Source organism: Zonotrichia leucophrys, chromosome 6 (assembly GCF_028769735.1).
Source record: "Zonotrichia leucophrys gambelii isolate GWCS_2022_RI chromosome 6, RI_Zleu_2.0, whole genome shotgun sequence".
Lineage (NCBI taxonomy): Eukaryota > Metazoa > Chordata > Aves > Passeriformes > Passerellidae > Zonotrichia > Zonotrichia leucophrys.
Window position 1 is genome coordinate 31,705,037 of NC_088176.1, and position 27,007 is coordinate 31,732,043.

General features: G+C 47.7%; 1 protein-coding gene across 4 annotated transcripts in view; it reads right to left on the reverse strand.

The window, feature by feature from the left end:
* The window catches only part of SGMS1 (sphingomyelin synthase 1), a 95,939-nt gene that overhangs the window by 22,236 nt on the left and 46,696 nt on the right, over positions 1 to 27,007 (reverse strand). For 2 of the 4 annotated variants that reach the window (XM_064716881.1, XM_064716884.1), the window contains one exon: positions 13,613 to 13,835. The exons of 1 other annotated variant lie outside the window; for it this stretch is intronic. The gene's annotated coding sequence lies outside the window, so the exon portion shown is untranslated. Of the gene's footprint in view, positions 1 to 13,612; positions 13,836 to 23,677; positions 23,915 to 27,007 lie in introns of those variants that run through there. One more of the 4 variants, XM_064716882.1, reaches the window with a different exon arrangement.

Below are 27,007 nucleotides of genomic sequence, written 5' to 3' on the forward strand. Positions count from 1 at the left end.
ACAAAACACCACACGTATTCAAGATTATTTCTTGTGTAAATAGTCTGAATTTTGGAACACAGAGTCCTCCTCTTTCCAGCAATACCTATTCAGAGTTGTATCAAAAATCAAATAAGTCTCTTCAAGGCATGTATCTGCAGGAAGGAGAGAAAGGCTCCCATTGCATAGTTGGTCTAGAAAAATCATAAACACAGAAAAGGGAAGAAAAAGGAAAAAATCCCAAACCATCTTGACTGCCAACAAATTATGGGTGTACAGCCTGCATGGTGATGTGTCTTACATCTCCTGACACTGCAGATGAACTGTCCTGGCATCCTCCTTTTTGTGGTTATGCTACAAGCAGGAAAAACCCTCTCTGTTTATTTGCCAAATCCCAAAAACTTTCTTTACACTCCATCACAGGAAGCCAAATCCCTCTGTCTGCAGTGCAGATCTTCCACTTGGCCTTGCAGCAAACCCAGTGGGGTTGGGGACACAAATCCTCCCCTTCCCAGCCCAGCCATCCACAAGGAGGGTGCCAAACAACTCAGAGCAGCTCTGGTTCCTGCTCCAGGGGGGCTTTTGCCTTTTACAGGCAATTTCATCATTGCTGCTCAGTGTTTTGGGCACTGAATGCCACACTTTGATGATCCAACAAGCTCCAAATTTCAGAATTTGGTCTCCAGAAACTCAAGCTATTCCTTGCCCAGTGCCTTGCTCACAGCTTTATCTGTGTGTCAGGCTATTCCTACTCATTCCATCCACTGCTCCTACTCAGCTGCTCCCAATCCATGTCAGATGTGACACTGCTCCCATCAGTGATCTGGGACACCAGCAAATCCTGCTCAAATCTTGCTGCTGACACTGAACCCAAACAACAGGAATACACAAATATCTTCCCTGAAACATGAAGCATTCCCTACAATTTTAACTGATAGATGATTGAAGATCACAAAATAATACTGAAAACAAGTTTCCTTCCACACTGACAGCAATGGTGACAGTGTGTACCACCAGCTACATGTCAAACAACTGCCTAGACCACAAGCAGAGTCACTCAAAGTCATTACAGTGTGTTCAAAGGCTGCAAAATATGTTTTACATATTCCCCTCAGCTCAAAAGTTATGATCAATTAGGTTCACAAAGAAGGTGAAATAAAGGAAGATAAAAACCTCAGATCTCACCATCTAACAGTTCTGGAAATTATGAATATTTCAATAACCACCTGAAAGCCTCAGAAGTAAATTCCTCCTGCAGCCACATCCAATTGCTTCTAAATTCCTTTTCTAGTGGCACAGTTGAGGCACAGGGATGTGCCTGAGTCATGCTGTCCTGACACCTTTATGGAGATGTCCATCAGGCACCTGGCTATGGACAATCCCAGGGAACATCTCTGGCACTGTGGCCCTCAGCCATCCTTTCTTCTGCAAATCCCTCCAGACCTGGCACACTGAACAGGAAAGTCTGGATGGCTGGGTAACAGATCCACAGGCTGAACTGGAAGGATTTGAGCACATCAATTAAATCAGTTCCAAAGGTAACCTGTAATTCCAGCCAAACAAGGGAATCTCAGCCGGAGGTACCGGGTAAGTGCGAGCAGCTTGTGTTCCTGCCATGGAAATGAAGGTGTGTTTAAAAATAGAATCTCAGAGTGCTTTGGGTTGGAAGGGACCTCAAAGATCATCCAGTGCCACCCCTACCATGGCAGGGACACCTTCCCAGGCTGTTCCAAGCCCTGTCCATCCTGGCTTTGGACATTTCCAGGGATCCAGGAGCAGCCACAGCTGCTCTGGGCACCCTGTGCCAGGGCCTCTCCAATCTCATGGGAAGAATTTTTTCCTGATATCCAATCTAACCCTGCTCTCTGTCAGTTTGAAATTGAACAATATTTCACCTTCCAAAGTCCCCTACCTAGGGAATGCTGCCATCCACCACTCACCCACAGCCCATAGAACAGCAAAGCAACCCAAAACAAAGTGCAAAGCAACCCAAAACAGTTGCAAAGCTCAGCCAGCACTTTATCCACCCTTCACAGCCAGAAATAACTAAAAACACTTCCATCAGATGCCTCCTGAATGGGTGGACATGTCATCCCTCTCCTCCTGCCACAGAAAGAATGGAGGGGTATCCAGCTGCCAGCACAGCCTCGAGCAAACTTTCCATACCAATCTAAACATTTTCTTTTAACTAAAAGAAGGCAAGCCAAAACTTACAGCACAGACTGGAAGATGCCCTCCTGCATGTGTTTCCTCTTGTTATAAATAACAAATAGTTATTGGCTGTTTTGCAAGTTATTATTGGTCACAAAAATCCTGATACAGTACAATTTGTAATTACTGCTTTTGGTATAGTGTAATCTGTCAGTTTATGTATGCACCATATAGCTTTTATAAGTAGTAGTATCATATGTCCTATCTTAGACTGTAGCATAATGGTGAAATTATTCTTTCATGTAACTAACTCAGAAAATGGTGTAAAAGAATTAAAAGTGATTTGCCACATTCGGGGACTGTCTTATCTGAAAGACAAGATAACAGAAATAGCAGCCAGAGCATCACAAAAAAAAAGGAGAATTTATTGACCCTCGTTATCAGGGAGTGAAAATACAACAAGAAGAAAAAATAAAATTTATTGGTCTCATCTACAAGATGGCACGAAGACAAGTCAAAGGTTAAAACTCAAATTTGAATATATATAAATCCTTATGAATATTGATGTACCCCCTATAATGTAACAGCATATAGAGAACACATGGTTTAAGAATGGTTTTACAGACAACATGGTTTAAGTTAACAGTGTGCAAATAGCCAAGCATCCCAGCACTTGGATTTATCTCTTTTATCCCTTAATAAACTTTTATAAAACTTTTCAATAGTGAGCTGTGTTTCTCACAATCTCACAAAGCATTAGTGCAGCTCCCTGCAGGGCACCCACCTCACGCTGCTCCCAGCAAACACAGCCAACACAGCCCATTGCTCAGATAATCTCAGTTGGTTCAGGCACTCAAAAGCCACATCCACCCTTGGAAAAACAATTAATAAAAGCCAGCATTCCACCCTGGGAAGTGGACATGGGAATTAACTATTTAATTAACAAAGGAATGCCTGTCTCTTTGAGAGGATCACTGCAGAGCCAAGCCTGGCTTTCCCAGCTGCTGTTACACAAACAGTTAAATGCAACAAGGCCCAGCCCTGCATCTTACAGCAGCCACAACTGCAGGAACTCAGCGGCTCTGCTCTTCTTCCAGAAAGAGGAACCCAAACAAACCAACCTCCATCCCTTCTGAGGCAAAGTATTGCATGACCAAGCAGCTCCAGAGGCATCTGGCTTGAGGATCTTTAATTTGTTGTTGTTAAGTGTGAACAGATGAGAGGGAGGGAGAGGAGAAAAGATTTCAATCTGTAGGTGGGTGAAGCTCAGATTAGCAAGGTATTAAGGACAGCAAGGCAGGGATGCCAATGAGGTGCTGCCCTGAAAATAGCCCCACTCTGACCTATCTGCTCTCCCAGCTGGATCAGGAGATCCATGGCCATGGAGCCAGGGCTCTGTGACTGCTGGGGAAGGATGGGAGATTGCAGGAGTATTGGAAAAAGCTGCTGAGGCTGAGGACAAAAGGGTTATAATGAAGCAGCAGTCTGAATTTTGAACACAGAGTCCTCCTCTTTCCAGCAATAACTGCTCAGAGTTGCACCAAAAATCAAAAAAGTCTCTTTAACAAATGCATGTGCAGGAAGGAGAGGGAGCCTTTTATTGCAGAGTTGGTCTGGAAAAATCAGGAGGAGATGCAGGAGGGTGTGATGCTGCTTTCCATCTCCCTGCAGCACAGCCCCACAAGAGTTGCTGGGAATAAACCCTTCCCAAAGGTAAATACTCAGGAGACACATCCCCTGGGGATGTCCAGCAGGATCCACTATCCCTGCTGCAAACAAAACCAGGGAATGACAATTCTGCTGCTCTTTCTGATGTGCAGGGGCTCCTCTGAGCAGGAGGGGTGAGGGAAGATGTTGTGGTACTGCAGGAATTCATCTGGGGGTTTAGACTGGATGCTGGGAGGGTGGGCAAGCCCAGGGAGCAGCAAGGTGTCCTTGCCCATGGCAGGCCTTGGGATGAGAGGATTTTTAGGTCCCTTCCAAGCAGAACCATGCTGGGACTGTGGGATCTGACAAGGAAAAGCAGGAAAAGCCCATGGAGACACCTCATGCCAGGCTCTGTGACTCCCCAAAATTCCCTCCAGGCCTGGGAAATGCATATGAGCCTCCAGAATATCTCAGGAGTACAAAACAAATGAGGGGCACCCAGCCCACAGCCAGACCTGCTCTACAGGAGCTGTGCTCTGACATGCAACTTTTAGATAAATCTCCCACACCTCCTAAACCTGATAAAATACAACATTCCAATTATTAAATTATTCCAGTTATTAAAAAGGAAACAAAAAATCTTCCTGCAAGCCACACAAGAGCTGTTGAAATGACTACTGGTGGGAAAAATACAAGTGGTGTTCTGGAAACAAGATAAAAGTACTAAAGTACACACCAAAAGATGTGAAACAGTCACAGAAGTTGGAGTTTGGGGGTTGTTCAGGTCTTTTTGTTTTGTTTGTGTGGTTTTAAGAGGTAAGGGTGAGGCTACCAGATATAGCACAGGATATAAATACAATATAAATACACATGAGGTTCTCTTTTAAAAGTAAATATATTATCATCTGTCCTTGGGCATTGCAAAAGCTTTTCACTGGGTCTGAAAATAACTTAAATCCACAAATATTTCATGTGGGTGAGGGCATAAAAGTACAGTGGCAGAGCTCCTGCTGAAATATGCAGCCACAACAGCACTGACAACAAGGGTCTAATTCTAGGTTTGATTTCACATCAGCAGTGAAACAATGAGGGGTCTGGAATTTATCTGATCCCAAGACAAACTTGGGCTGGTCTGGATCAGTCTGAAATGTAAGACATGCCACACATGGCACCATGTAAATTCAGATTTAATGGGGACACAGTTGAGCTCCTGGACAGCACAAGGAGACCACGTTCCTGGCTGGTTCTGGGATTTCTTGCCCTCCCCAAACACAATCTGCAGCAGACAGGCTGCCAGCAGCAAGGCTGCAGGCTCTCCTCCCTTTCTGGAGCAGCAAGGAGGAAGGGTCAATATTCAGAAAGCTCTTGAGAAGCAGTGGAACAGCCCCTGGGGAGCAGAGCAGACACAGCGCCAGCCCAAAATTCAGGAAACCTGGAGCTCCTTAGCCCACTAAAAGCCACTTTTTGCCAAGTAACCAATTTCCTTACACTCTCCAGTAAATAAAACATGAAGGGCAGGCAGAGACATAAAATATGAATGCACCCACGTCCGAAAGCAACAGGCCCTGTTATTGTAGATGCTGCATAAATCATTGAGGACAAGGGGACTTGTGTCCCCTAAGGGAGGGCACAGAATTTGGGGTCAGACAGCAGGCAAGGGAGCTTGATATGAAGAAATGTTGCATCTATGTTCTCCTTTGTGATCTGCACAGCCTAAAAATAGCAGAAACCACTTTAGTTCATGGATTATTTAGTCAGGCCAGATGGGTGAAAGGCAGAATGAAGCCTCAAGACAAACATCAGATGATTTTGGTGGGGGCCTCCACCAAACCCAGCACTTGGAATGGGATGGCACAGCACAGAATCCCAGAATGGCCTGGAATTGATAAAAATTGATAAAACCCATCCTGCCATGGGCAGGGACACCTTTCACTGTCCCAGGCTGCTCCAAATGTCCAGCCTGGCCCTGGGCACTGCCAGGGATCCAGGGGCAGCCACAAATAATCTGGGCCTGCCCACCCACAGGGAGTCTCATTGGGAATTCAGCCAGAATGACCAAAATGCTCCTTTCTGTCTCATTTCCCTGCCTGGGGCCACGACAGCAGTGATGAACTGCACTGCTAAAACTCACTGTTTTCCAGAGCTTTGCCACACAAACACAACATCTTTACAATTTCAAGTGTTTGCAGTTACAAGTGTTGCTCTGTAATTTCTCTAGGGAGGAGTAATAGCTGCTTTATGGAAAACTTGCCCCCAATCACTGCCATCTCCTTTTTCTTGAGATTTCTTTTATTCCAGGCAGTTGACTGACAAATAACACTGCTGCTTCCAATGCACAACATCTTGCCTTTTTTCTGTTTGTACAATTTGATTGAAAAGGCACAGCAGCTTTCAGACAGCTGGTGGCAGCCAGCAACCTCCAAGTTCAGTCATGACAACCCTGGAGGCAGCTGAAAACCACATTCCACTGTGAAAATGTGACCCCAAGTATTTTTGGACTACCTTTTTACTACTCTGTAGACTTGAGGTGATTTTGCAGGCAGGTGGATGAGCTCAGACTGTGCTCAGCTGTGTCAGTGAATTCTCTAAGACAGGACATGCAAAGCTCCAAGCCAGTGGTGCTCAGGTCTTTCAGGGACTTCACATTTCTCTTTCCTACCTTACAAAGCTCAACAGGTCCCTACTGAAGATCCAGACATTGCCAAGTCTGCCCTAACACTCAGCTTGTGGATGTCTCCTCCTCTGATTATTCAGAGGTTCAACAGAACTGAAAGTAATCTTCAGCCCAAAGTTATCTCTGAGAGTAAATTCACTTCTGAGAGTAGATTCACTTCACAGAGTCCCAGAACAGTTTGGGTTGGAAGGGACCTTAAATCTCATCTTATCCCACCCCCTGCCATGGGCAGGGACACCTCTCACTATCCCAGGCTGCTCCAAGCTGGCCTGGGACACTTCCAGGGATCCAGGGACAGCCCCAGCTGCTCTTTGCAGCTCTGCTCATCTCTTTTCCAAGGTACTTTTCAAGCAGGATTCCCTCTCTGCTTTAGAGCTCTGCATGGCAGAGCATGGGAGGCAAACTGTATTATGCAGGAATCTCACAAAATCAGGGAAATCACTGAGAAAAATCAGGAGCATTCATCTCAAAATGAGACCTAGACAAGAGCCAGCAGGAGTGTTTGTGCTCTTTCGTTTTTTTCTTCCTTATTTTCCTTTCCATCTCAGTAGAGTCTGTTCTTCAGTCTCTCCTTTCCTCCATCCTTTGAGGCTCCTCCAAACCCCAGGTCAGACCCTGTCCAGCCCAGAGGTACAATCCAGATTGTGCAGAAAGTCCAGAAAAATCCACAATCCAGAAAAATCACCAGGATCAGGAGAAAGTGGAGAGGCCGCTAGAACCAGGGAAATGCCAAACCACCACCAAAAAGAGAGGGCAGAGTATTTTAGATAACTTTGTGGTGTTTCCTCATCCTCCTCCATGCCCAAAAGAAGGAGAATCAGTGTGAAAGGATCCCAAGAACTGTAAATAAATGATGACCCTGCTCATCAATGAGCTCAGGCTGCAATGAAATGAAAGCCACAGCAGGCTCTGTAATCACTCACAATAAACCCCCCCAACAGGAACACTCCTGCACTGATGGCTCAATTATGCCTGGGCAGAACGTTACACAACATTAAACATTAACAAAAGTCTGAGCCTGGGTCACTTTTCTCCCAGATAAATCCAAATCAGTAACTCAGTGCTCTTAGCTTAAGTAACCCAGAATTACCAGATCAATTCTTTTCCTACCTTTCCTTTCGCATTTGATAAAAGCCAGGCCGCCACACAAGAGAGAAAAATGTTTGCAAACAGTCCCTGTGCTAAACAGTTATACTGTTATCATTTAAAACACATTTATATTGTTATCATTTAAAACACATTTATACTATTATCATTTAAAACACATGTGGTTTGGGAGAGAGGTGCTGATGTAAATTTAGTAGCTCAGAAATTAAACCAGGGGCAAACTGTTCTGGGCTATGAGGGTGCACTCTCAGCTCCCCAGAAGCATTTCTTCCCTCCTCTAAAATCCTGTTCCCAGCAAACAGTTGCACCACTTCTGTTCCCAGAAGCTGCTACGAGATCTGTGAAGGCAAACACAGCAGAAAGCTGCTTTCATTTCTCATTTGGCTTTTGCAATATCACTTTTCATAACTCCACCAGAACTAGAGATCCCCTCACCACCTGAAACATCTGCCCACTCTCTCTGTGCAATTGTATTAAGAAAAAATAAAGTTTCCCAAGGTTTGCCTAACAGATCACAGGACCCCAGGGTGTGTGAGGCTGCAGGAGCTCAGTGGCACCTGGTGTCCCCTCCCTGCTCCAGCAGGGCCATCCCAGAGCCCAGGGCACAGCATTGTGTGCAGCCAGCTGTGCCCCAGCCCCAGGGAGGAGAGCCCCCAGGCTGTGTGGGCAATGTGCTCAGGGCTGGGCACTGCCCAGGGCAGAAGCTGTGCCTCCTGTGCAGGGCAATTGCTGGGCTCAGGCCCTGCCCGTGGCTCTGGTGCCATTGCTGGGCCCCGGAGCAGAGCCTGGGCCCTGCTCTGCCCCTCCCTGCAGCCAGGCCCAGCCAGGCCTGAGGGCCCCTCTCAGCTGGGGCTCCTCTCCAGGCTGAGCAGCCCCAGCTCCCTCAGCCTGGCCTGGAAGGGCACCCACATGCTCCAGGCCCTTGCTCAGCTCCAGCAGCTCCTGGCCCTGCTGTGCTCAGCCCCCAGAGCTGGACACAGCACTGCAGAGGCGCCTCCAGGGCTGCCCCAGGGCCGGCATCCCTCCCTGCCCTGCTGCCAATGCTCTGCTGCTGCCCCCCGCTCCATTGGCCTCCCTGGGCCAGGACACTCTGCTGGTTCGGGGACAGCTCGGTGTCCCCAGGACACTCTGCTGGGTCAGGGACAGCTCGGTGTCCCCCCAGGTCTGTCCCACACAGCTGCTCCAGCATCCTGTGCTGTTGGTGAGGTTGTTCTGTGTTGTTTTAACCTCAGTGCAACATCCAAACACTCTGAGAGAGCTGAACAATGCCAGGATTTAGGTGGGGTGTGACTGGTTTAGAACAGACAAACCAATGTCCCCAGAGCAAAGCAGGTGGCTGAGATGAAAAAGGAAAAGTTCAAAACACCAAAGGAGTTTGAAATCATATGGAAAAAACCCAGAAAGCTGGGAAGATGAAACTGAAATCAAAGTTACACCAAAACTCACTTGCTGGTGGTCTTCCAACTAAATCCTTCTCACCCTTGATGGTTAATACCCAATAATCCCAAAGCATCAGCTTCTCCAATACAAATAAATTGGAATCAAATGTCTTCAACTTCCTTATTTTAAAAACTAAACCAAGTATTACAGCATCATATTCTTAGTGGTGAAAAACCTGCTTCACTGCTGAAGTGATATTTTAAATTTACAAGAAAACAAGTGTTATATCCATCACTGAAACCAATGAATTTTTACTCCTGGTTATGAAAAGCAGCCCAGTAATTCCTGAGAAATCATGCTGAAGTGTTGTGAAACTTAACTGAGTAAAAATACCTGTTTGTCTTCAAGATTCTCTTTCAGAGGTTGAAGTGTAACTTCAATTCTTAAATTCACTTTTACAAGACAGAACAATTCCAGGTAAAGGGAAACTGATACTGAATTCCACCTTGTATTCACAGCTTCTCAAAATGAATAAATGCTCTTTGTCTTCAAAGTATTTGCCCAGGAAATGTGACAGGTTTTCTGAACTAAGTATTAGATAAACATTCTTTAGCTATGATAAATAACTGCTGCAGTCCCTTCACCACATCCTTTGCAGGGAATGCTTGGTACAGGATGCATCCTGGGTTTTAGGATCTATCTAGAATATCTGAAATGTCCCTAGATATTTCTTTCTAAACACTGTACAGGCTGGATCACTGCTACAACACATGCTACAACAGCAGCTGAACCAAGGAGAACTCAAACTGTTCTAAAAGCTGATTTAAAAAAAAATTAAAAAGCAAATAAAAGTAAATTCAAACTCCCAAAATCAAAGGGAAAAAAAAGCAGCAGGAAACAAACTTTTCCCAAATAAAAAAAAAATTGTTTTTCTAACTGGTTTTAGGAGTTCAGTTGTTTTAGGAAAGGCAACAGAAAATATATCAAAAGGACCAGTGATAACCACAAGGAACAGTGATAAACACTGAAGGCTGGTGACAAAACACTGTACAGCAAACACTTCCTAAAAGCAACTTTAGAAGTCCATAGTTTCCAAAGCAGAGTTATTTCCCCTTGGCTTGTCTGTTGACACTTCACACACTTATTGCAAAATAAAGTCTCTTCTGAGAGCGTCATATTACACATTCACATTCAGCGAAATCACACCCTCACTATTTTTTGGTTTTGCTTTTTTTTCCCCCCTCCAAGTAGAACTCTCCTCATAAAACAGCAGAATAAGAACAATTCAAAGAGCAGAGTAAATCTCCTAAAATCTTTGTCCTTAACTCGGGCAGACTAACCCAGATGAGCTTAAACCAAACCTTTCCAGTGGGAGCCTTCACTTGAATTCCAGTCCCTGCACACCTGGGCTGTGTCACCTGTGCCAGCAGAGCTCAGCAAGATTTTCTCAAGAGGCATGCCCCTCCTCCTCTCCTGTGCCTGGGTGATTCCACGGTGGAAAACCTGCTCTTTTGCTGGTTTTTTGCAGGAAAACCTGCTCTTTTCCTGCTTTTCTGCAGACAAGGAGCACGAGCAAGTCCTTCCCCTTTCGGTGGCAGCAGCGAGTTGTGAGAGCAGCCCTGCTGGATGCTGAAACCAATGCTCACATTTCCTAATCCACCTTTCTATTTTTAACCAGAGTCATTTCCCCCCACCTCCTCTGCCATGCAGACAGCTGCAGAAAGCAGCTGGAGACAACAGAGTGCTCCATCAGGGCAATTTTCCTGGCCAAAAACCATCCTCAGGCCAGAGGAGAGTGCACAAGGGACATTCGCAAGGTGTGCTCCTTCTGCTTGTCCCTTGTGGCCACAACAGCTCTGACTGCACACAGAGTGTGGTAACCTGGTTACCCAAAGGATCATGGCTCACCTGAACTGGCTGAGATCCCAATCAGCACTTCTTGTCCCTAAAAACTCAAAGGAGAAAGGATCCAGAGCATGGACCTGCTCCTGTACTGGGAGCAGATCCCAGGACAGGGAGGAGGGACCACTCTACTCTCTGTAAGCAACATCACCACCTGACACAGCACTTGGGAACATTTCTGGGGTGTCCCCAGCACAGAGACCTCCTTCCACAAGATCCCACCTCCTGGGGAAAGGTCTGGAGTCACCTTCTCCTCCAGGTTTGGGTATCTCCTCCCCCAGGCACTTGGCGTTAGGTGTCAGACCCTGAGCTCTCTCCTCACATGGGAGAGCAGCTTTAAAAAGCTCAGCTTTATAAAGCTAATGTGCAGCCAGGCTGTAAAGTTAACCAAGCAAAAAGGGCACTTTCCTGAGCAGCAGGAGCAGTCTGGAGCTTTCCCAGGCAGCTGGAAAGCTGGGCAAGCAGAGCACAGGCTGTGCACGGTGCTGAGCTGTGCCAAACTTGGGCACACAGCACTTGGGGCGCGGGCTGGCACTGAAAGTGAGGTCCAGCTTTCTGAGCTGTGCCCTCCAATTGGATTAATCTTCTCCCTGGAGATGCCTGAAAATGCCCTGGTAGGAGCAGGCAGACCTTTGGCAGAAGACAGCCAGGCTGAGAGTTTGGCACTTTAAACAGATCCAGCTTAGGGGGGGAAGGCACCACTCCAACACCGACTCAGGGAGCTTAGAGGAGTTTAGCTGGAAGTTTTGAGTCATGCTCTTGGACATGGGCAGCTAGAACAGCTTAAGCCCTTCTTGAACCCTTTTTCTTTGTTCAGGCAATGGCTGCAAACATCACAAATGGAACTACTTCTGCTGTTGTCCATGTGCTACAGATTTTCCATGCTTAAGTTACTCACTGCCAACACAATCAATCAAAATGTAAAGCAACTGCAGACAGGACTGTACAGACTCTGAGTATTAAATGCTTCAGAGAAATCCATCACTTACATGCCTACAGAAACAAAAGTCAACCAAAACAGAAGCCTGGTGTGGAATTAAGCACAGCAAGACCCACAGCAAATCTTCCCAGCTCAAAGGGATTTGAATCACAGGATGCCAGGAAACGAAGCTGCTGAGCAAAACACTCCATCAGCCATGAACCCACGTGAAATTACATTTCATTAATGAATGACAGTGTTTGCAAGTAAATGCTGTGTTTCCCCTCTGCCTTAGCTGGAACTGCTCTCTTAGGAAAAAGACCTCAGGGTGAGCAGGTCCTCTCCCATCATTAATCCACTGGACTGCAGCACTTTGTTAACAGGCACAGAAACCACGGCAGCAGCAAACACCCACGTGTGAAACCAAGATCTGCAACTAATTTCATTTCTTACCTTCTGGAAAAGGGGAATTTCAGGGAAACCTCTTTAGCATCTTTTACAGGCACCAGGCCTGTGGGTTAATGATTTACCTGACAGTGCTGTTAAGCAGATTAGATAAGAGTGGTTTTGTTATGGTCTGTTTTCCTGCCTTTGTCGGCATAACCAAATCAACTGGCAAATGAAGAAGGCAGGGTATTACTTGACAGAGCAGGAAGAAATTAAAATGCTCCTCTCAGCTTGCTCACACCATCCTGCTATAAAAACACATTTTTATACAGATACACGTGCCCATCTATACACACACAGAGCCTAAAAACCAATGCCTGGAGTAGCTCTTCTCTGTGTGTGCACTTGTGTGTTCATATACACAAATATATGTATCAAAAATACACACAGATCAGCCACTGCAGGCAGTTTGGTTCAGTTTCTTCCCCAGAAGTCAAGTAAAAAAAACAAACCTCCTTGACTCATAGCTCTAAATCTATTATAAAGCTTCCAGCTTAAAGCATTGAGTTCCAAAGAGGTTTAGGCTGAGCAGAAGAGGCGGCCGTGCCCAAAACGCACAAATAGGATCAGAGCCCCTGGAAAGACTCCGCAGCGGATCCAGGGATGAAGTTCTGTTCCCCTGTGCCCTCTGAGAGCGTTTCTGTGTTCTCCCAGTGACTCACGGGCTGCTCACACCCGGGGCCACCCTGCTGTACACTCCCAGCTGTGTTCATGCTGCCGGGCAGGGGTGACACTGTGACACACACGGAGCAGTCACAGGCACAGGCACTCTACAACATCACAGAAAGTCTGAAACACCTTCTTGCTCCTGCTCCTTCCTACAAACACGGCAAACAACCGCCCTGGGGATATCTGGCAGCAGCCAAGGGGCAGGTCAGGCATGGGGAGAGCTGCCCAAGGTGCCACCAAAGGGGACAGCAGATTGTCCCTGGCTTTTAGTTTGTGCCGTTGCCACGCTGTGTAACTCTGGTTGTCTGCCACAGGTGTGCTGCAAACAAACCTCCAAGCCCAGAAACCAGGGGGAGATTCCGTGTCCCGGCAGGAGGTGAAGCTGCCTGATGGAAACACAACCCTGTCGCACACAACCTGGGGGACAAGCCACCAGCAGGTCACTGCTGTCCCACATGCTGGCAGCCTGGCTGGTTTCGAGTAAAAAAGACCTCAAGCTAAACTGAAAACTAAGATTAAAACCAAGCAGCGAACAACAAAGTAACCACAAGTTTAAGCGCCACTTTCAAAAAAGTCACCCAAGCAAAAAGACAACCAGCTCCCCATAGCTGTGCTGTAGACCTGGCTGTACCCAAGCCCCTCTGTGCCTCCTCAGACGCAGCAGAGCCAAACACCCCTCTACTCCAAACACTCCAAACACTCAAACGGGACCATCCGGAGGGGAAAGAGCTACTCACTGCTGGAAATGAGGCTGCAGAGAGCAGCAGCAAACGCGGCTTGTCCTCTGGCAGCCGCAGCCGCTCCCGGCAGCAGCAGGACGGGGACACGGCGGCGGCGCGGCCACTCCCGGAGCGCGGAGCCCCGACTTCCTTCGCCTTCAAAGTTCGCCTTTCAACTTCCCCCGGGCTGGGCTTCCTCAGAGCTCCTCTGCCGGCTGCTCGGCAGCCCCGCGGGAAGCTCCTGCGGAGGGAAAGGCCGAGAGGTGAGCGGAGATCCGAGATCCAGAGGGGATGGAGCGGCAGCGCTGCCGCCGCTCCTCCCGCGGGCGCGCCAGTGCGTCAGCGCCGGGAGAGGAGGGGACGGAGCGCCCGCCACAGGAGCAGCAGCAGCAGCAGCCGGAGGAGGAGGAGGAGGAGGAGGAGGAGGCCGGGAGTGCCAGCCCGGCCGCGGGTGGTGCAACAGATCCCGGCAGTGCTGCCCTGCCGGCAAACAGCGCCTGAAACACGGGGAAATGGGGACATCGCCCGTGTTCGGCCTGGTGATTCCTGCTGCACGCGCGGAACGCTTTCGTTAAGTGTCACTTAAAAGTCACTGCAGGGAGAAAGGATTCCTTTTTCCAGTTATATATCAGTCCTACTCTAGAAATTTTAAAAATATCCCTCCAGCAAAAAGAAAAGTCGTGTTCCACCACACTAACACAAAGCAACAACCAATTCATTCCTCAAGCTTTCCATGAATTTTTGGCTCCAGCAGCAGCAGAGTCCCTGGCCAGGCAGCATCACCACCCCCCGAGGGCTGGCACCCAGCCTCTATCCCAAAGGACACAGCAAGGACTGGAAGCACACAGCATCTCCAGGATGCAGCGGGAAAGGCCGGGGAAAGCATCCCAGGTGAGAGGGAGCAGAGATGCCTGCTGGCTGCTAACTCGGGGCAGCGGGGAGCTGCTGTAATTCGGTACAAAACCACAACACAAAGCGGGCTGAGTCATGTTGGGAACACTGATGGGATGAGCAGCAGCGCTGGCAGTGTTTTCCAGCAGAGCACGGACTCTCCCCAGCCTGCTGGATCCAACAGAGACACTGGCCAGGAGTGAAGTCAGAGGCGTAGGAAGCAGCCTGCTTCCACTCCATGGATTAAATAATGTGGAAACTGAAAAATAGGCACTAGCAGGAACAAATAGCAGCATTTCTGAGCTCCATCCCGAGAGAGGCAGCCTGCTGCCAGGAATACCGAGGAATCTGCAGAGCCACAGGGTGGAAAAAGAATTTTCAGAAGCTGCACACAGAAATCCTTCCACACTAATCCTATCACACAGAAAACAAGTATTTTATAGGAGCAGCTGCTTTGGGGTTTTTTAGTAGATCCACACCCCTGAGCATGGCCCAGCAGTGCTTTTTCCTAACACATGGCGACAGCCAAGTATCCAGTGGAACAATGTGCTCACCATCAGCTCCTCCACAATGTTTAGACACCTAAAAATGGCCCATGGTCAAGTTCAACTCCCATTTTATTTAAAATCTGAGGAGACATGGAATGAGGCACCAGTGAGCTCTGGAGTTTTTTTCCAGCAGATTTTTAGTGACTGGGCTCTATAACACTCAACAGATGTCATCTGCCCAACCTGGGCCTCCTTTCCAGGAGGGATTCTGGAGTGAAAACAGGAATTGCTCATCACCTAAAAATTCTTTAGTCAGTAACAATCCTATAAATCCCTCCCACTGAGAATATACTGAGGAATCTACAGCCTAATTAGAAGATGCCACAGGCCAAGAAGGACTCCTTGTTATGCTGAGGACACTCACACACCTCTCAGGACAGCACAAGTCACCTGGTGAGGCCAGAGGCCAACTCAAGAACTCCCTCCAGACAATAAATGCGTTCATATTTGACAGAAATGCTCTTGTGTTCCTCCAGCAGATCTTATCTTGGCGATATTTTTTCCCCCATGATCCAGGCCTGTGTGAGTTCAGTGACCTCAAGGCACATAACAAAGGCAGCCCTGTGTTCCCACGAGTCAGGTGGGGCCAGAAGGGAGAAGAAAAGACAGTTGGACGAGTATTACAGGTAATTAAAAGGGAGCTTTGAGAACACCTTTTCAACCGTGGTGAATTTAAATACTGCATGTGTCCAGACAGATACAACATAACACCCTGCAAAGCCCTAAACAAATAAAAAGAAACACAATGAACTCTTCCACTGGATGTGCAAAGGAGGGTGTTTTTCTCTCCTACACAGTGCAGCCAGGACATATTTAGCCTAACGGCTGAAGGAGAGGACAGCCTGAGCTGATGACATAATTTTCTTTCTATAGGACTGGATATCTGGGACTACTGCCCTCAGTTCAGTGGCTGCTGCTGTTTCACCTCTACCTTCCCCCATCCTGCTTCAACAGGAGAGTGACAATCACTCAAAAAACGCCTGAAGAATAGAGATGGCCACAGAGATGTTGTTTATTTCCCACCAAAACGTGAGCAATGTGACAAAAACCAGATTTGAGGTTGACTGCTGGCACTGAGGAGAAAGGGCTGCCACCCCAGTGCTCCACTGCTGCTGTGTCTTGATCATTCAAGAGTCATTTGGGATGTCCTTCCAAAGGCCTGGGGAAATACCTTCCTTGCCTTGACAGCTGAAATCTGCCTAAACACCAAAAACAGTCAGGTTATGTTGAGCCCCCTTAAACCCTACCCACCAGAAAAGAATTGTGTATTAGCAGGTGAAATCCAGCACTGAGGGTGGCAATGAAAGTCTCTGGCAATTGCGAAAAAACTGCTCAGAACCCCAGGATTCCTGAGGCTGGAGAGTCCCAGCTGTGCCCAGTGCCCACCTTGTGCCCAGCCCAGAGCACTGAGTGCCACCTCCAGCCCTTCCTGGGACACCTGCAGGGCTGGGCACTGCAAAGCTCCCTGGGCAGCCCTGCCAAGGCCTGAGCACCCTTTGCATGCAGAAATTGCTGCTGCTGTCCCAGCTGAGCCTCCCCTGGCCCAGCCTGAGGCCCTTTCCCCTTGTCCTGTCCCTGTTCCCTGGCAGCACAGCCCGACCCCCCCTGGCTGTCCCCTCCTGGCAGGGAGTTGTGCAGAGCCACAAGGGCCCCCTGAGCCTCCTTTGCTCCAGGCTGAACCCCTTGACAGCTCCCTCAGCCCCTCCTGGGGCTCCATTCCCTGCCCTGGACACGCTCCAGCCCCTCCATGTCCCTCCTGGATTGGGGACCCACTGGATTGGGGACCCAGAACTGGACACAGCCCTGGAGGTCCCTCAGCAGGGCCAGGCCATCATTGTCACTCTGATGTGTTCACAGGGCTTCAAACCAAGAATATAAATCTATACATCCACCTCATATATCCCAAAAAACCTTCAAAGCATTTTTTTTTAATCTGTCCATTCAAGTAACTTGTCCTGGTCACTGACACATCAGAAAAAATGTGCTACAGACGAATTATAAAGCTACTCTGACCTTAAAAGTGTTTGCATTAAAACACTTAGAGAAGTAATGTGAAACTTCATTATTACACGTGTAATTAAATAATAATTATTATTTCATCTGTGTTGCAGCATTAAAAGCCATTACAACTTCTTATGTGGAAGGCTCTTAATGGACACTAAAAATATTGATGTTAATGGGGTTCTGAGAGAAACTAAAAAACTCTGAAACAGCTGAGTTTAAAAATCTCTCAAGTACTATCAGAACAAGTTCCAGAAGCAGCAGGTGAAGTGCTTAGGTGTGTTTGCTAACACAAAGGGAGATTCCAGAGCGCTGATGTGCTCATCAGTTCCAGCAGTGAAGTTTCCCGGCAGGAATGCTGTGTCATGGAACTCGGTGTGACTCACAGAGCAACGTCCGCAGGAAACCACTCTGCTCCCTCTCTCCCTAAAAAAAGCTCAGCCTCGCCTGCAAGTTGAACTGAGTTCCCTGAGCAGAATTCCTCCCATTTCAGCATCATGTGCTCCAGCACGTATGCAAGAGGGAAGGTGTATTTTAAACCCTGGCAGCAAACCAGAATCGTCTGGAAAATCGGCTGGAAGCTCCTCCTGGTTCAGCAGGGAGTGAAGAAACACCTCATGCTGCTGTGTTTGGACACGTGGGTGTCCTTTGCCCTCGCAGTTTTGCAACCCGGGATGCTCTGCCTAGCTGAGCTGATCCCGGGCACTCCCAGCCCACTCAAACCCTACAAACCCCCAGACACACTGGGACAGCTCTGAGGGATCACACACCTTCCTTGTGTCACTCTGAAGGGGATGGCAGGAGCTGCAGTGGGATCCCAAACCCCTGAGGTCCACCAGGATACAGGACCTCACAATGAGGTGTCTTCACTCTGTGCCATCCATCACCCAAGCAGCTCCTGGAGCTCTCATCTAATCTAAATGGATAAAATCCTCACTCTGCTCATCATGTGTGTTTCCCATGTGCCCAAACTTCTGCTCTTTTTGGTTCAAGGCCGTGGTTGATCTTTGGAGAAACACATGGACTGTCCCATGGGTAGCTCTGCAGAGCTGAACACCCAGCATCCCTCCAGGAATGGCAATTCCATCCAGGCCATGTGCAATCACAAACCCAGGTCAAAGCAAGAATTCAACACCATTGAGGTCCCTTTTGAGCCTGGAAGAGTGAAGCTTTCCATAAAAGAGAAAAATAGAAAGGAGATGCCATTTCCAAACACTCCACTCAACGATAAGGACATTTTTCACCTCACAAGGAGGTGTCTTCACTCTCTGCCATCCATCACCCAAGCAGCTCCTGGAGCTCTCATCTAATCTAAATGGATAAAATCCTCACTCTGCTCATCATGTGTGTTGCCCAGCCTTCTGTTCTTTTTGATTCAGGGCTGTGGTTGACCTTTAGATCCTTGGAGAAACACATGGACCTTCCCAGGGGTGGCTCTGCAGAGCTCAACACCCAGCACCTCTCCAGGAATGGCAATTCCATCCAGGCCATGTGCAATTACATACCCAGGTGAAAGCAAGAATTTAACATCACTGAGGTTCCTTTTGAGCCTGGAAGAGTGAAGCTTTCCATAAAAGAGGAAAAATAGAAATGAGACATCCTTTTCAAACCCCCCACTCAACAATAAGGATGTTTTTCAGAGAGCAGGGTATCATTCCCACGTGACTGCATCCCACATCCAGCACTTCCAGCTTGGGAAATGCCACTCCTATTCCCTGATCCACTTATTCTGCCCTCCCAGAAATCTCATCACCCAGGTGTGTTAAAAACCTCCTGTTATAAAAGTCACCACCTCAAAATTCCAAATTGCTTTTGTCTCTTTCAAACCCAAATTCCAACCCAGAGGCCTCTGTTACAGAGAGTTTCCTCACCAAACAGAGTAATGGGACACAGACTGGTGTCCCACTGATTTTTCCATCTAGAGTTTGCTGTTTGCCCCACACCTTGGGACAAGGCTGCTGCTATCAGATCCTCTGGCTTCGCTAAGGCCTTAGACACCATCAAGCAAAATAAACATTTCAAAACAACAAACCCTAAGCAACCAAAAATAAACCCAGCCACAACTCCAAAAAACAAAGCAGGAGTTAATACAGGATGATGTTTGGTGCTAAAGTTCAACAGCAGGGCTTGTGGGTGTGGAGGGGGCTCTTTCCTGTTCAAGATAAATCAACCCTGTCTCCACATCCTGAGCGTTTGCTTGCACGCCACAGCCACACCAAGCAGCGAGAAATCCACTCTTGGGGGTTTTTCAGCAAGATGTTTGTTATCCCAAAACCCTGATTACACCTGCTGCTCCTGCCAGGCAGCAGAACCAGCACTGGGACACTCCACTCCACTCCAAGAGTGTGACAATAAAACACCAATCACCAGTTCATCCCAGCCTCCAGTTCCCAATTCATGCCAGCCTCCAGTTCCAATTCATGCCAGCCTCCAGTTCCCAATTCATCCCAGCCTCCAGCTCCCAATTCATCCAGCTCCCAAATCATCCCAGCCTCCAGCTCCCAATTCATCCCAGCCTCCAGTTCCCAATTCATCCCAGCCCCCAGTTCCAATTCATCTCAGCCTCCAGCTCCCAATTCATCCAGTTCCCAATTCATCCCAGCCTCCAGCTCCCAATTCATCCAGTTCCCAATTCATCCCAGCCTCCAGTTCCCAATTCATCCCAGCCTCCAGTTCCAATTCATCCCAGCCTCCAGCTCCCAATTCATCCAGCTCCCAATTCATCCAGTTCCCAAATCATCCCAGCCTCCAGCTCCCAATTCATCCAGTTCCCAATTCATCCCAGCCTCCAGTTCCAATTCATCCCAGCCTCCAGCTCCCAATTCCGCCAGTTCCCAATTCATGCCAGCCTCCAGTTCCCTTCTCCCTGTGGAGCTGGCAGTCAATATCCAAAGGTTAAACGGCCCTGACATGCCCACCTATCCAATACCTGTGTCATTAATAAGCATGATGTGGATCAATACTCGAGCACACACTTCCTCTGCCCCAAGGGCAAAGGGAACAAGTCACAGGAGCGATAAGGAGCTGGTTGTGAGGGCTGCAGGGTGTTGTATTCCCAGTATCCTGTGTCAGGGCTGCAATTCCATCATTCCAGCTCTCATCCTCCGACTTCCCCAGCCACAAGTTCACCTGGGTTCTCAGGATGACCTTAATTAAGAGCTGGAAAGAACAGATTATGCTCAGGAAGCCAAAGCCATTAATCTCAAAGGCTTAAAAGGTTTTCAGGGGAAGTGTGTTTATGTGTCCCCTTATCTCATCCTACAAAAAAGGGAATAGGCAGCAATGCCACCACAAGCAAAGGCTGCTTTTGGTGTCACTCAGATAAAATCTAACTGTACTTTCATCTCCACCAATGATCAAAATGCAATAAAAATTTAGCCTGCTAGACGTTATTTTTATGACCTTGACCTTCAGTCCAATTTATTGTTAAAAAATGTTCAAACTCTGTGTAAGCATGAAAAATAACAGCCTGGTCCTTCTACTAGGAGCATAAAAATTCTGCTTTCTGGGATATATATCCTAAAAAAATCAGCATTCAATGAAATCCCAACTCATATTTCTTACAGGGACACTTTTCTACAAGCAGCTGAATTATGTGTCTCACTACAATTCCAAACAGGAACTTGAACAGAGAAATGAAGGAACTTCATCCTGCTCCCACCAAAGCCAAGTCTCAGCAGCTTGGACCACAGAAGGCATAAAATCATGGAGTGGTTTGGATTGGAAGGGACCTTAAAGCTCATTTCATCCCACCCCTGCCATGGCAGGGACACCTTCTACCAACCCAGGTTTCCCAAAGTCCAGCCTGGCCTTGGGCACTGCCAGGGATCCAGGGGCAGCCACAGCTGCTCTGGGCACCCTGCTCTGTCTGGGCTTCATCATGTGTTGGAATTTGAAATGTAAGGAACTTTTAGAACTTTGGGTTTGTAAGTTAAAGAATCGTTTAGAATTAAATACAGGATTTGATTTGAGATCTTGGGAAAGGCTTTTGAACTTAAGTATTAAAAGTGAAAATGTAGATTTATAGTTTAAAGTACAAACACGTTAAATTAATTTTTAAAAATTTTGAGGTTTAGAATTTAAAATATAAAAAAATAAAGTAGCTACAAAAGTAAATAAAGAGATTAAAATATAGCATTGTACATTTGTGTGTTTTAATATAATTAACTAAAAAAGCTTACACTATAACATAAACCCATAAGACAAAATATTTTAAAATTAAGTAAAAACATAAATATCCTTATTAGCAGTGTTTTATTAGTAAATAACTCCTTAAAAAGTCTTGTAACTAAAAGTTTTGTGACCTTCTAAACCATACTATAAAGATATGAACCAAACTCACCCTTCCTACCTATAAAAAAGATTAAAAAACAAACCCACATCATCAAAAACAACTCAAAAGTCCCATCTCTAACTCATTCAAAACTCCTTCAAAAATCCCCACAATCACACACTAATTAAACCAAACTTAAATAAACTTAAATAAACATATTATGCTGCAGCACACACAGAGCAGCTAAATCAAGCCATGGCCAAATACCTTTCCCCTGGCATTCATCATGCCTATTTTGGCTGGCATTTACTGTGCTGCCACTTGCATTTCTGCTCCTGACACCAGTCACAACACACAGATTATGTTCCTGTTTTCAAACCCCAGAACACCAAAAACCCCTCTCCAGGAGCACACACAAGGGGGTTAATTCTGCTGGATACTGACAGCAGAAGGGTCTGGAGCTGCTGGAGTGAGTCCAGAGGAGGTCATGGAGTTGTTCCCAGGGCTGGAGCCCCTCTGGAGCCAGGCTGGGAGAGCTGGGGAGGAGAAGGCTCCAGGGAGAGCTCAGAGCCCCTGGCAGGGCCTAAAGGGGCTCCAGGAGAGCTGGAGAGGGACTGGGGACAAGGGATGGAGGGACAGCACACAGGGAATGGCTCCCACTGCCAGAGGGCAGGGCTGGATGGGGTATTGGGAATTAGGAATTGTTCCCACAGGGTGCCCAGAGCAGCTGTGGCTGCCCCTGGATCCCTGGCAGTGCCCAAGGCCAGGCTGGAGCACCCTGGGACAGTGGAAGGTGTCCCTGCCCATGGCAGAGATGACACTGAATGAACTTTAAGGTCCCTTCCAACCCAAAAAATTCCATGATTCCATGATTCTGTGATTCCCTGCTGCCTCCTGGCTATTCCCAGTGGATTCCCAAGGCTATCACAGAGCTGATTCCACAAGAGTTAAGTGAGGTAGGTGTGTATCTCAAACTGGGGACAGCACCATCCCTGCCATGCTCTCACTCAAAGAAATCCCTGGTATTTTTAAGGACCTGTAGCTACTCCCAAGGGCTGACCTCACTTGGGTACTGTTGTGCTGCACCCACGATTTCCTAGAGCAAGAACAGCTCCATTTCTCCTCCATCCACACCAAAGAGCTCCAATCCTGAACATCTCCACAGAACTTCCACTGTCTGTTGTGTTTCCTAAAAATCACTGGCAGAGGTTTTACCCCTGCAATTACAGCTCACAAAAATGCAGTTTGGTTAGGAGTTAAAAATATCTAATAGGGAGTAAAACAGTGAAGGTAAATACTTCAACTTTCTAGAGAGGCAGACTCGCTCTCTTGGCTGTTTATTTATGCTGGACTGTTAGATTTGCTGAGGGATTGGCACTTCTGCAAAAAACCAGGGCTCAGCTTTAAAACCTTTGAGTGTTACTTTCTGTGTCTTCTACAGCTCACAAGCAGCAAAGAGCAGCAAATGCAGCTTCACGTGTCAGAAAACCAAAGTAAATGCTCTAATTTTGCAAACTACCTATAAACACAATACAGACAATTCAGTTTTAAAACTAGCACCAAATTTGTTATTTTAGATTCAGACTTGAGAACAATAATAATAGAAAGGCTTGGGAAGTTTCTGAGAGGGCTTAAGAGAAGGTACAGATGAGCAAAATTCAGTTTTACTGTAAGGAAATCACTTCCAAGGCAATCACAATATTTAGAGGGAGACAGACCTCGCTCTCCTTGGCTGTTTATTAGGCTGGACTGTTTATATTGTGCTGAGGATGCACTTCTGCAAAAAACCAGGGCTCAGCTTTAAAACCTTCGAGTGTTACTTTCTGTGTCTTCTACAGCTCACAAGCAGCAAAGAGTAGCAAATGCAGCTTCACATGTCAGAAAACCAAAAGTAAATGCTCTAATTTTGCAAACTACTCTATAAACACAATACAGAGAATTCAGTTTATAAAACTATCGAGCAAATTCCTTATTTCAGATTCAGACTGAGCACAATAATAACAGAAAGGCTTGGGAAGTTTCTGAAGGGCTTAGAAAGGTACAGATGAGGCAAAATTCAGTTTTACTGTAAGGAAATCACTTCCACAGTGCAATCACAATATTTGGGGAGCAGGGGGAGAAGGAACAGCCCCTGTGCACCACCTGACGAGGGGGCACAGCAATCCCTGTGCATGCAAGCAGCTGATGAGACAAGTCTTGCTGGATTATTAAAGAGCCATTGTCCTGAGCCTGCAGGCTTTCAGCAACTCATTTCACAGCTCCTCTCTGAAAACCAGCCCAGAGTTTCACGCCTCCGCCCCCCGGAATGAGAAGTTCACGGCTTTTGGGGGTGGATGTCAGTGCATTAGTCAAACAGAAAAAGGCGTTTACCTTGCCAGGCTTCCTGTCCTTGCCAGGTGATCATTTCCTGCGAGTCCCCAGGCCTCCCTTCTCCCCAGCAGGAGAAGAAAGGAATGCTTTGCTTTCTCCTGCAGCTCGGAATGCTTTCTCCTCCTGCGGGTTTGCTTTCAGTTTGGCTCAGCCAGACGGAGAAATAGATTTCTTCCAAAGCAAACACTCCCGCAACGTCACCGCGGATATAAATAGGCAGGGGAGAAGGAGGGAGAAGCACAGCCCTTCTGGAGAGACTGCACACACGCAAGTAGGGGAGAAAATCAGACAGAAATAAAGCTTTTCTTTTCCTAAAGCTACACACACAGCCTCGGCTCGGACACCAGAGCCAGGCTGAAGGAGCCAAGAGAAATATTGCATGCATGCAGCCAGAGAGGGAGGATCTCACATATCCCGGGCTCTGCCAGGAGCTGAGCTATTCCTGCTGCCACCCTGGAGCTCACACACACACACACACACACAGGGCTGCACGTCCAAATAAACACCAGCACAGCCACCTGCAGGGCTCCAGAGAAGCTGGGGATGCCCCTGGAGCCCTGGAGGTGTCCATGCACAGGTTGGATGAGGCTTGGAACACCCTGGGATGGTGGATCCCATCCATCTCATCCCATATCTCTGCCCTGCCCCTGGATGAGTGGATCTCATCCTTACACAGAGACAAGAACTGGTGAGGGGTGTGAAGATCTGGGCAGCTCTGGCTGCGCTGATCATGGAGCTCAGAGCCCTCAAAGGAAGGAGCCAAGGGACAAAGCTGCACCACAGCCCTGGACTGGAGAACGGGCATCATCTTCAGGGTGTGCCTGGAGAACCCCAGGGGCTTGGAGAGGAAAGGGACCCAAAAGAGCTTGCTCATAAAAAGGGACCCAAAAGAGATGTCTGATAAAAAGGGACCCAAAAGAGCTGGCTGATAAAAAGGATCACCTCCACCAGGATGAACAACATCCCAACAAGCAGCAGATCCAGCTGAGCAGGCACGAGGCCCCCATGGAGGAGCACAGAGCTCCTGATCAGAGCCAAGTGCAAAGAGCAGGGCAGGGGCAGCTGATCCAGGAGGAATCTGGGAACACTGATCCTGCAAGGTGAGGTGATACAGAAAGAATCTGGGAACACTGATCCTGCAGGTGATGCAGGAGGGATCTGGGATCACTGATCCTGCAGGTGATGCAGGAGGAATCTGGGAACACTGATGGGGCAGGGATGGGGCTAAGAGAGTCAAAACTCATCTGGAATTGAATCTGACAAAGGATGTGAAGGGTGCCAGTGAGGCCAACCTGCAGGAATTGCAGGCCCCTGAGACCAAAGGGGAAAACCAGACAAGGAAGACTTATCCTTCGTAGAAGAGGATCAGGTTAGGGGACAGAAAGCTGCAAATATTCATCCCATGGGACCTGATGGGATGGATCCACAAGTGCTGATGGCTGCTGTCACTGTGAGGCCACACTTGATGAACTTTGGAAACCATCTCCAGTCACCTGAAGGACAAGAGGGTGATCAGGAGCAGTCAGCATGGACATACAGAGGGAGAAAATCCTGCTTCACCAGCCTGGCCTCCTCCTAGGATGAAACAGTCCCAGTGGATGGAGGGAGTGCAGAGGATGCTGTCTTGGCTTTGGCAAGAATTTCAACACTGGCTCTTCTCACACCCTCAGATGAGCTGGCAAAGTGTGCAGCAGCCAGGAGGGCAGGGAGGTGGGTGGAAAAGGGGCCCAGCAGGGAGAGGTCAGTGCCACAAAGTCCAGTTGGAGGACAGACACTTCCCAAAACCATTTAACCTCTTTTACTGACCTGGAGGATGCACAGAGTGTACCCTCAGCACTTTGCTGGTGACACAATAACTGGGGTGAGTGGCCAGTACACCCGAGGGTCACAGTGACACTTGGATCAACTCTAAAAGGCTGGAGCAAAGGGCAGGCAGCAGCCTCAGGGTGTTCAAACAAAGCAAAGTCCTTCCACCACTATGGGGGGAGAGTGACCCCAGGAGCCAGCACAGGCTGGGACAGCTCTGCCAAGCAGGACAGATGACAACAACTCCCAGGAGCCAGCAAAAAAAGCCACCAGCTGCATGACAAGAGTGATCCTGCCCCTCCACTCAGCACAGGTGACAGCATTCCTGAAGTTCTGCACTCCTCAGTGGCAAAGAGACACGGGCAGAGTGGCAAATGGCCCTGGACCAGCAGCTCTGGGTGGCCCTGCTTGCCAAGGTGACCCTGCAGAGGCCCATGCCAGGCTCAGGCAGGCTGGGATCCTGGGAGCCTCCAGCCATTCCCTCTCTCAGCCTGGATATCACCTGTGACACCGCCAGGAACTGAGGAGCAGCACCTCAGCCTGTGTGAGGCACAGTGCCACAGTGTCACAGCGCTGACAGGGCACACCCCAGCCCTGCACAACCCCTGACATGAGCCCTCCCTCACTTCCCAGCCTTGCTCACTCACCTTGGCCATGGTTTGGGCCCATTCTGCTTTCTCAATGTGACACACGGGTCAGAGACAAGTGAACAGGCCAGGCAGGTGTTGCATCACTCCCATTCCATAAAGGTCCCTCGCTTCCCCTTTGCCTTTTTTTTTTCCTCAAACATCACCACTGGGATGAATGCTTTAAAAAGCCCTCAGCCCCACAAATGCTCTGTTACACCTCTAAAACCCAAAGGATGATTATCCTGTTAGAACAAAGCAAGAAGAGTCAGACATGGTTATGATTTAGGTTTATAAGCCAAAATTTTCATTAACTTAGAAGGTAACTACTTCTTGCTGGTGTAAAACAACAGAAATACTGAAGTTTTTTATTTGAAGGCCAAGAGATAAATTAAAGTTGGAATTTCTTTAAATCTCCAACATTCCCTGTTCCCACAGGAACATGGAATGGCAAAGTGAATGCCATTCAGGGAACGGAAGTGGTCTGGCAAAAAGAGGCCAATGAGAGCCATCAGCAATAGAGGAAAGTACAAAATTGATCCTAAAATTTTATATTAAAATAATACAAAAAATTAATACTTAAAATTGTCTTTAAATATTGATCTATCAATATTTCACCCTAAAAAGGAGGGGGACAGGGAAGACTCTATGCAATACCCATATTTTTGTCCAAAAGCTCCCAATAAAACATGTTTCTCCCTAACTGTCAGAGCATTTGCCTTGCCTGCCTCTCAGTTTAGCACACCTCCTCCTCCTCTCTCTGCAAATACTCTGGGGGCACAGCAGGGACAGGGAGAGCCCAGCTGGGCTCTGCTGTGGTGGCAGCTGGCACAGCTGGGCACTCGAGGGCTCTTCACACAGTAAGAAAAACCAAAAAAAGGCACCAGTGCAGTTTTAA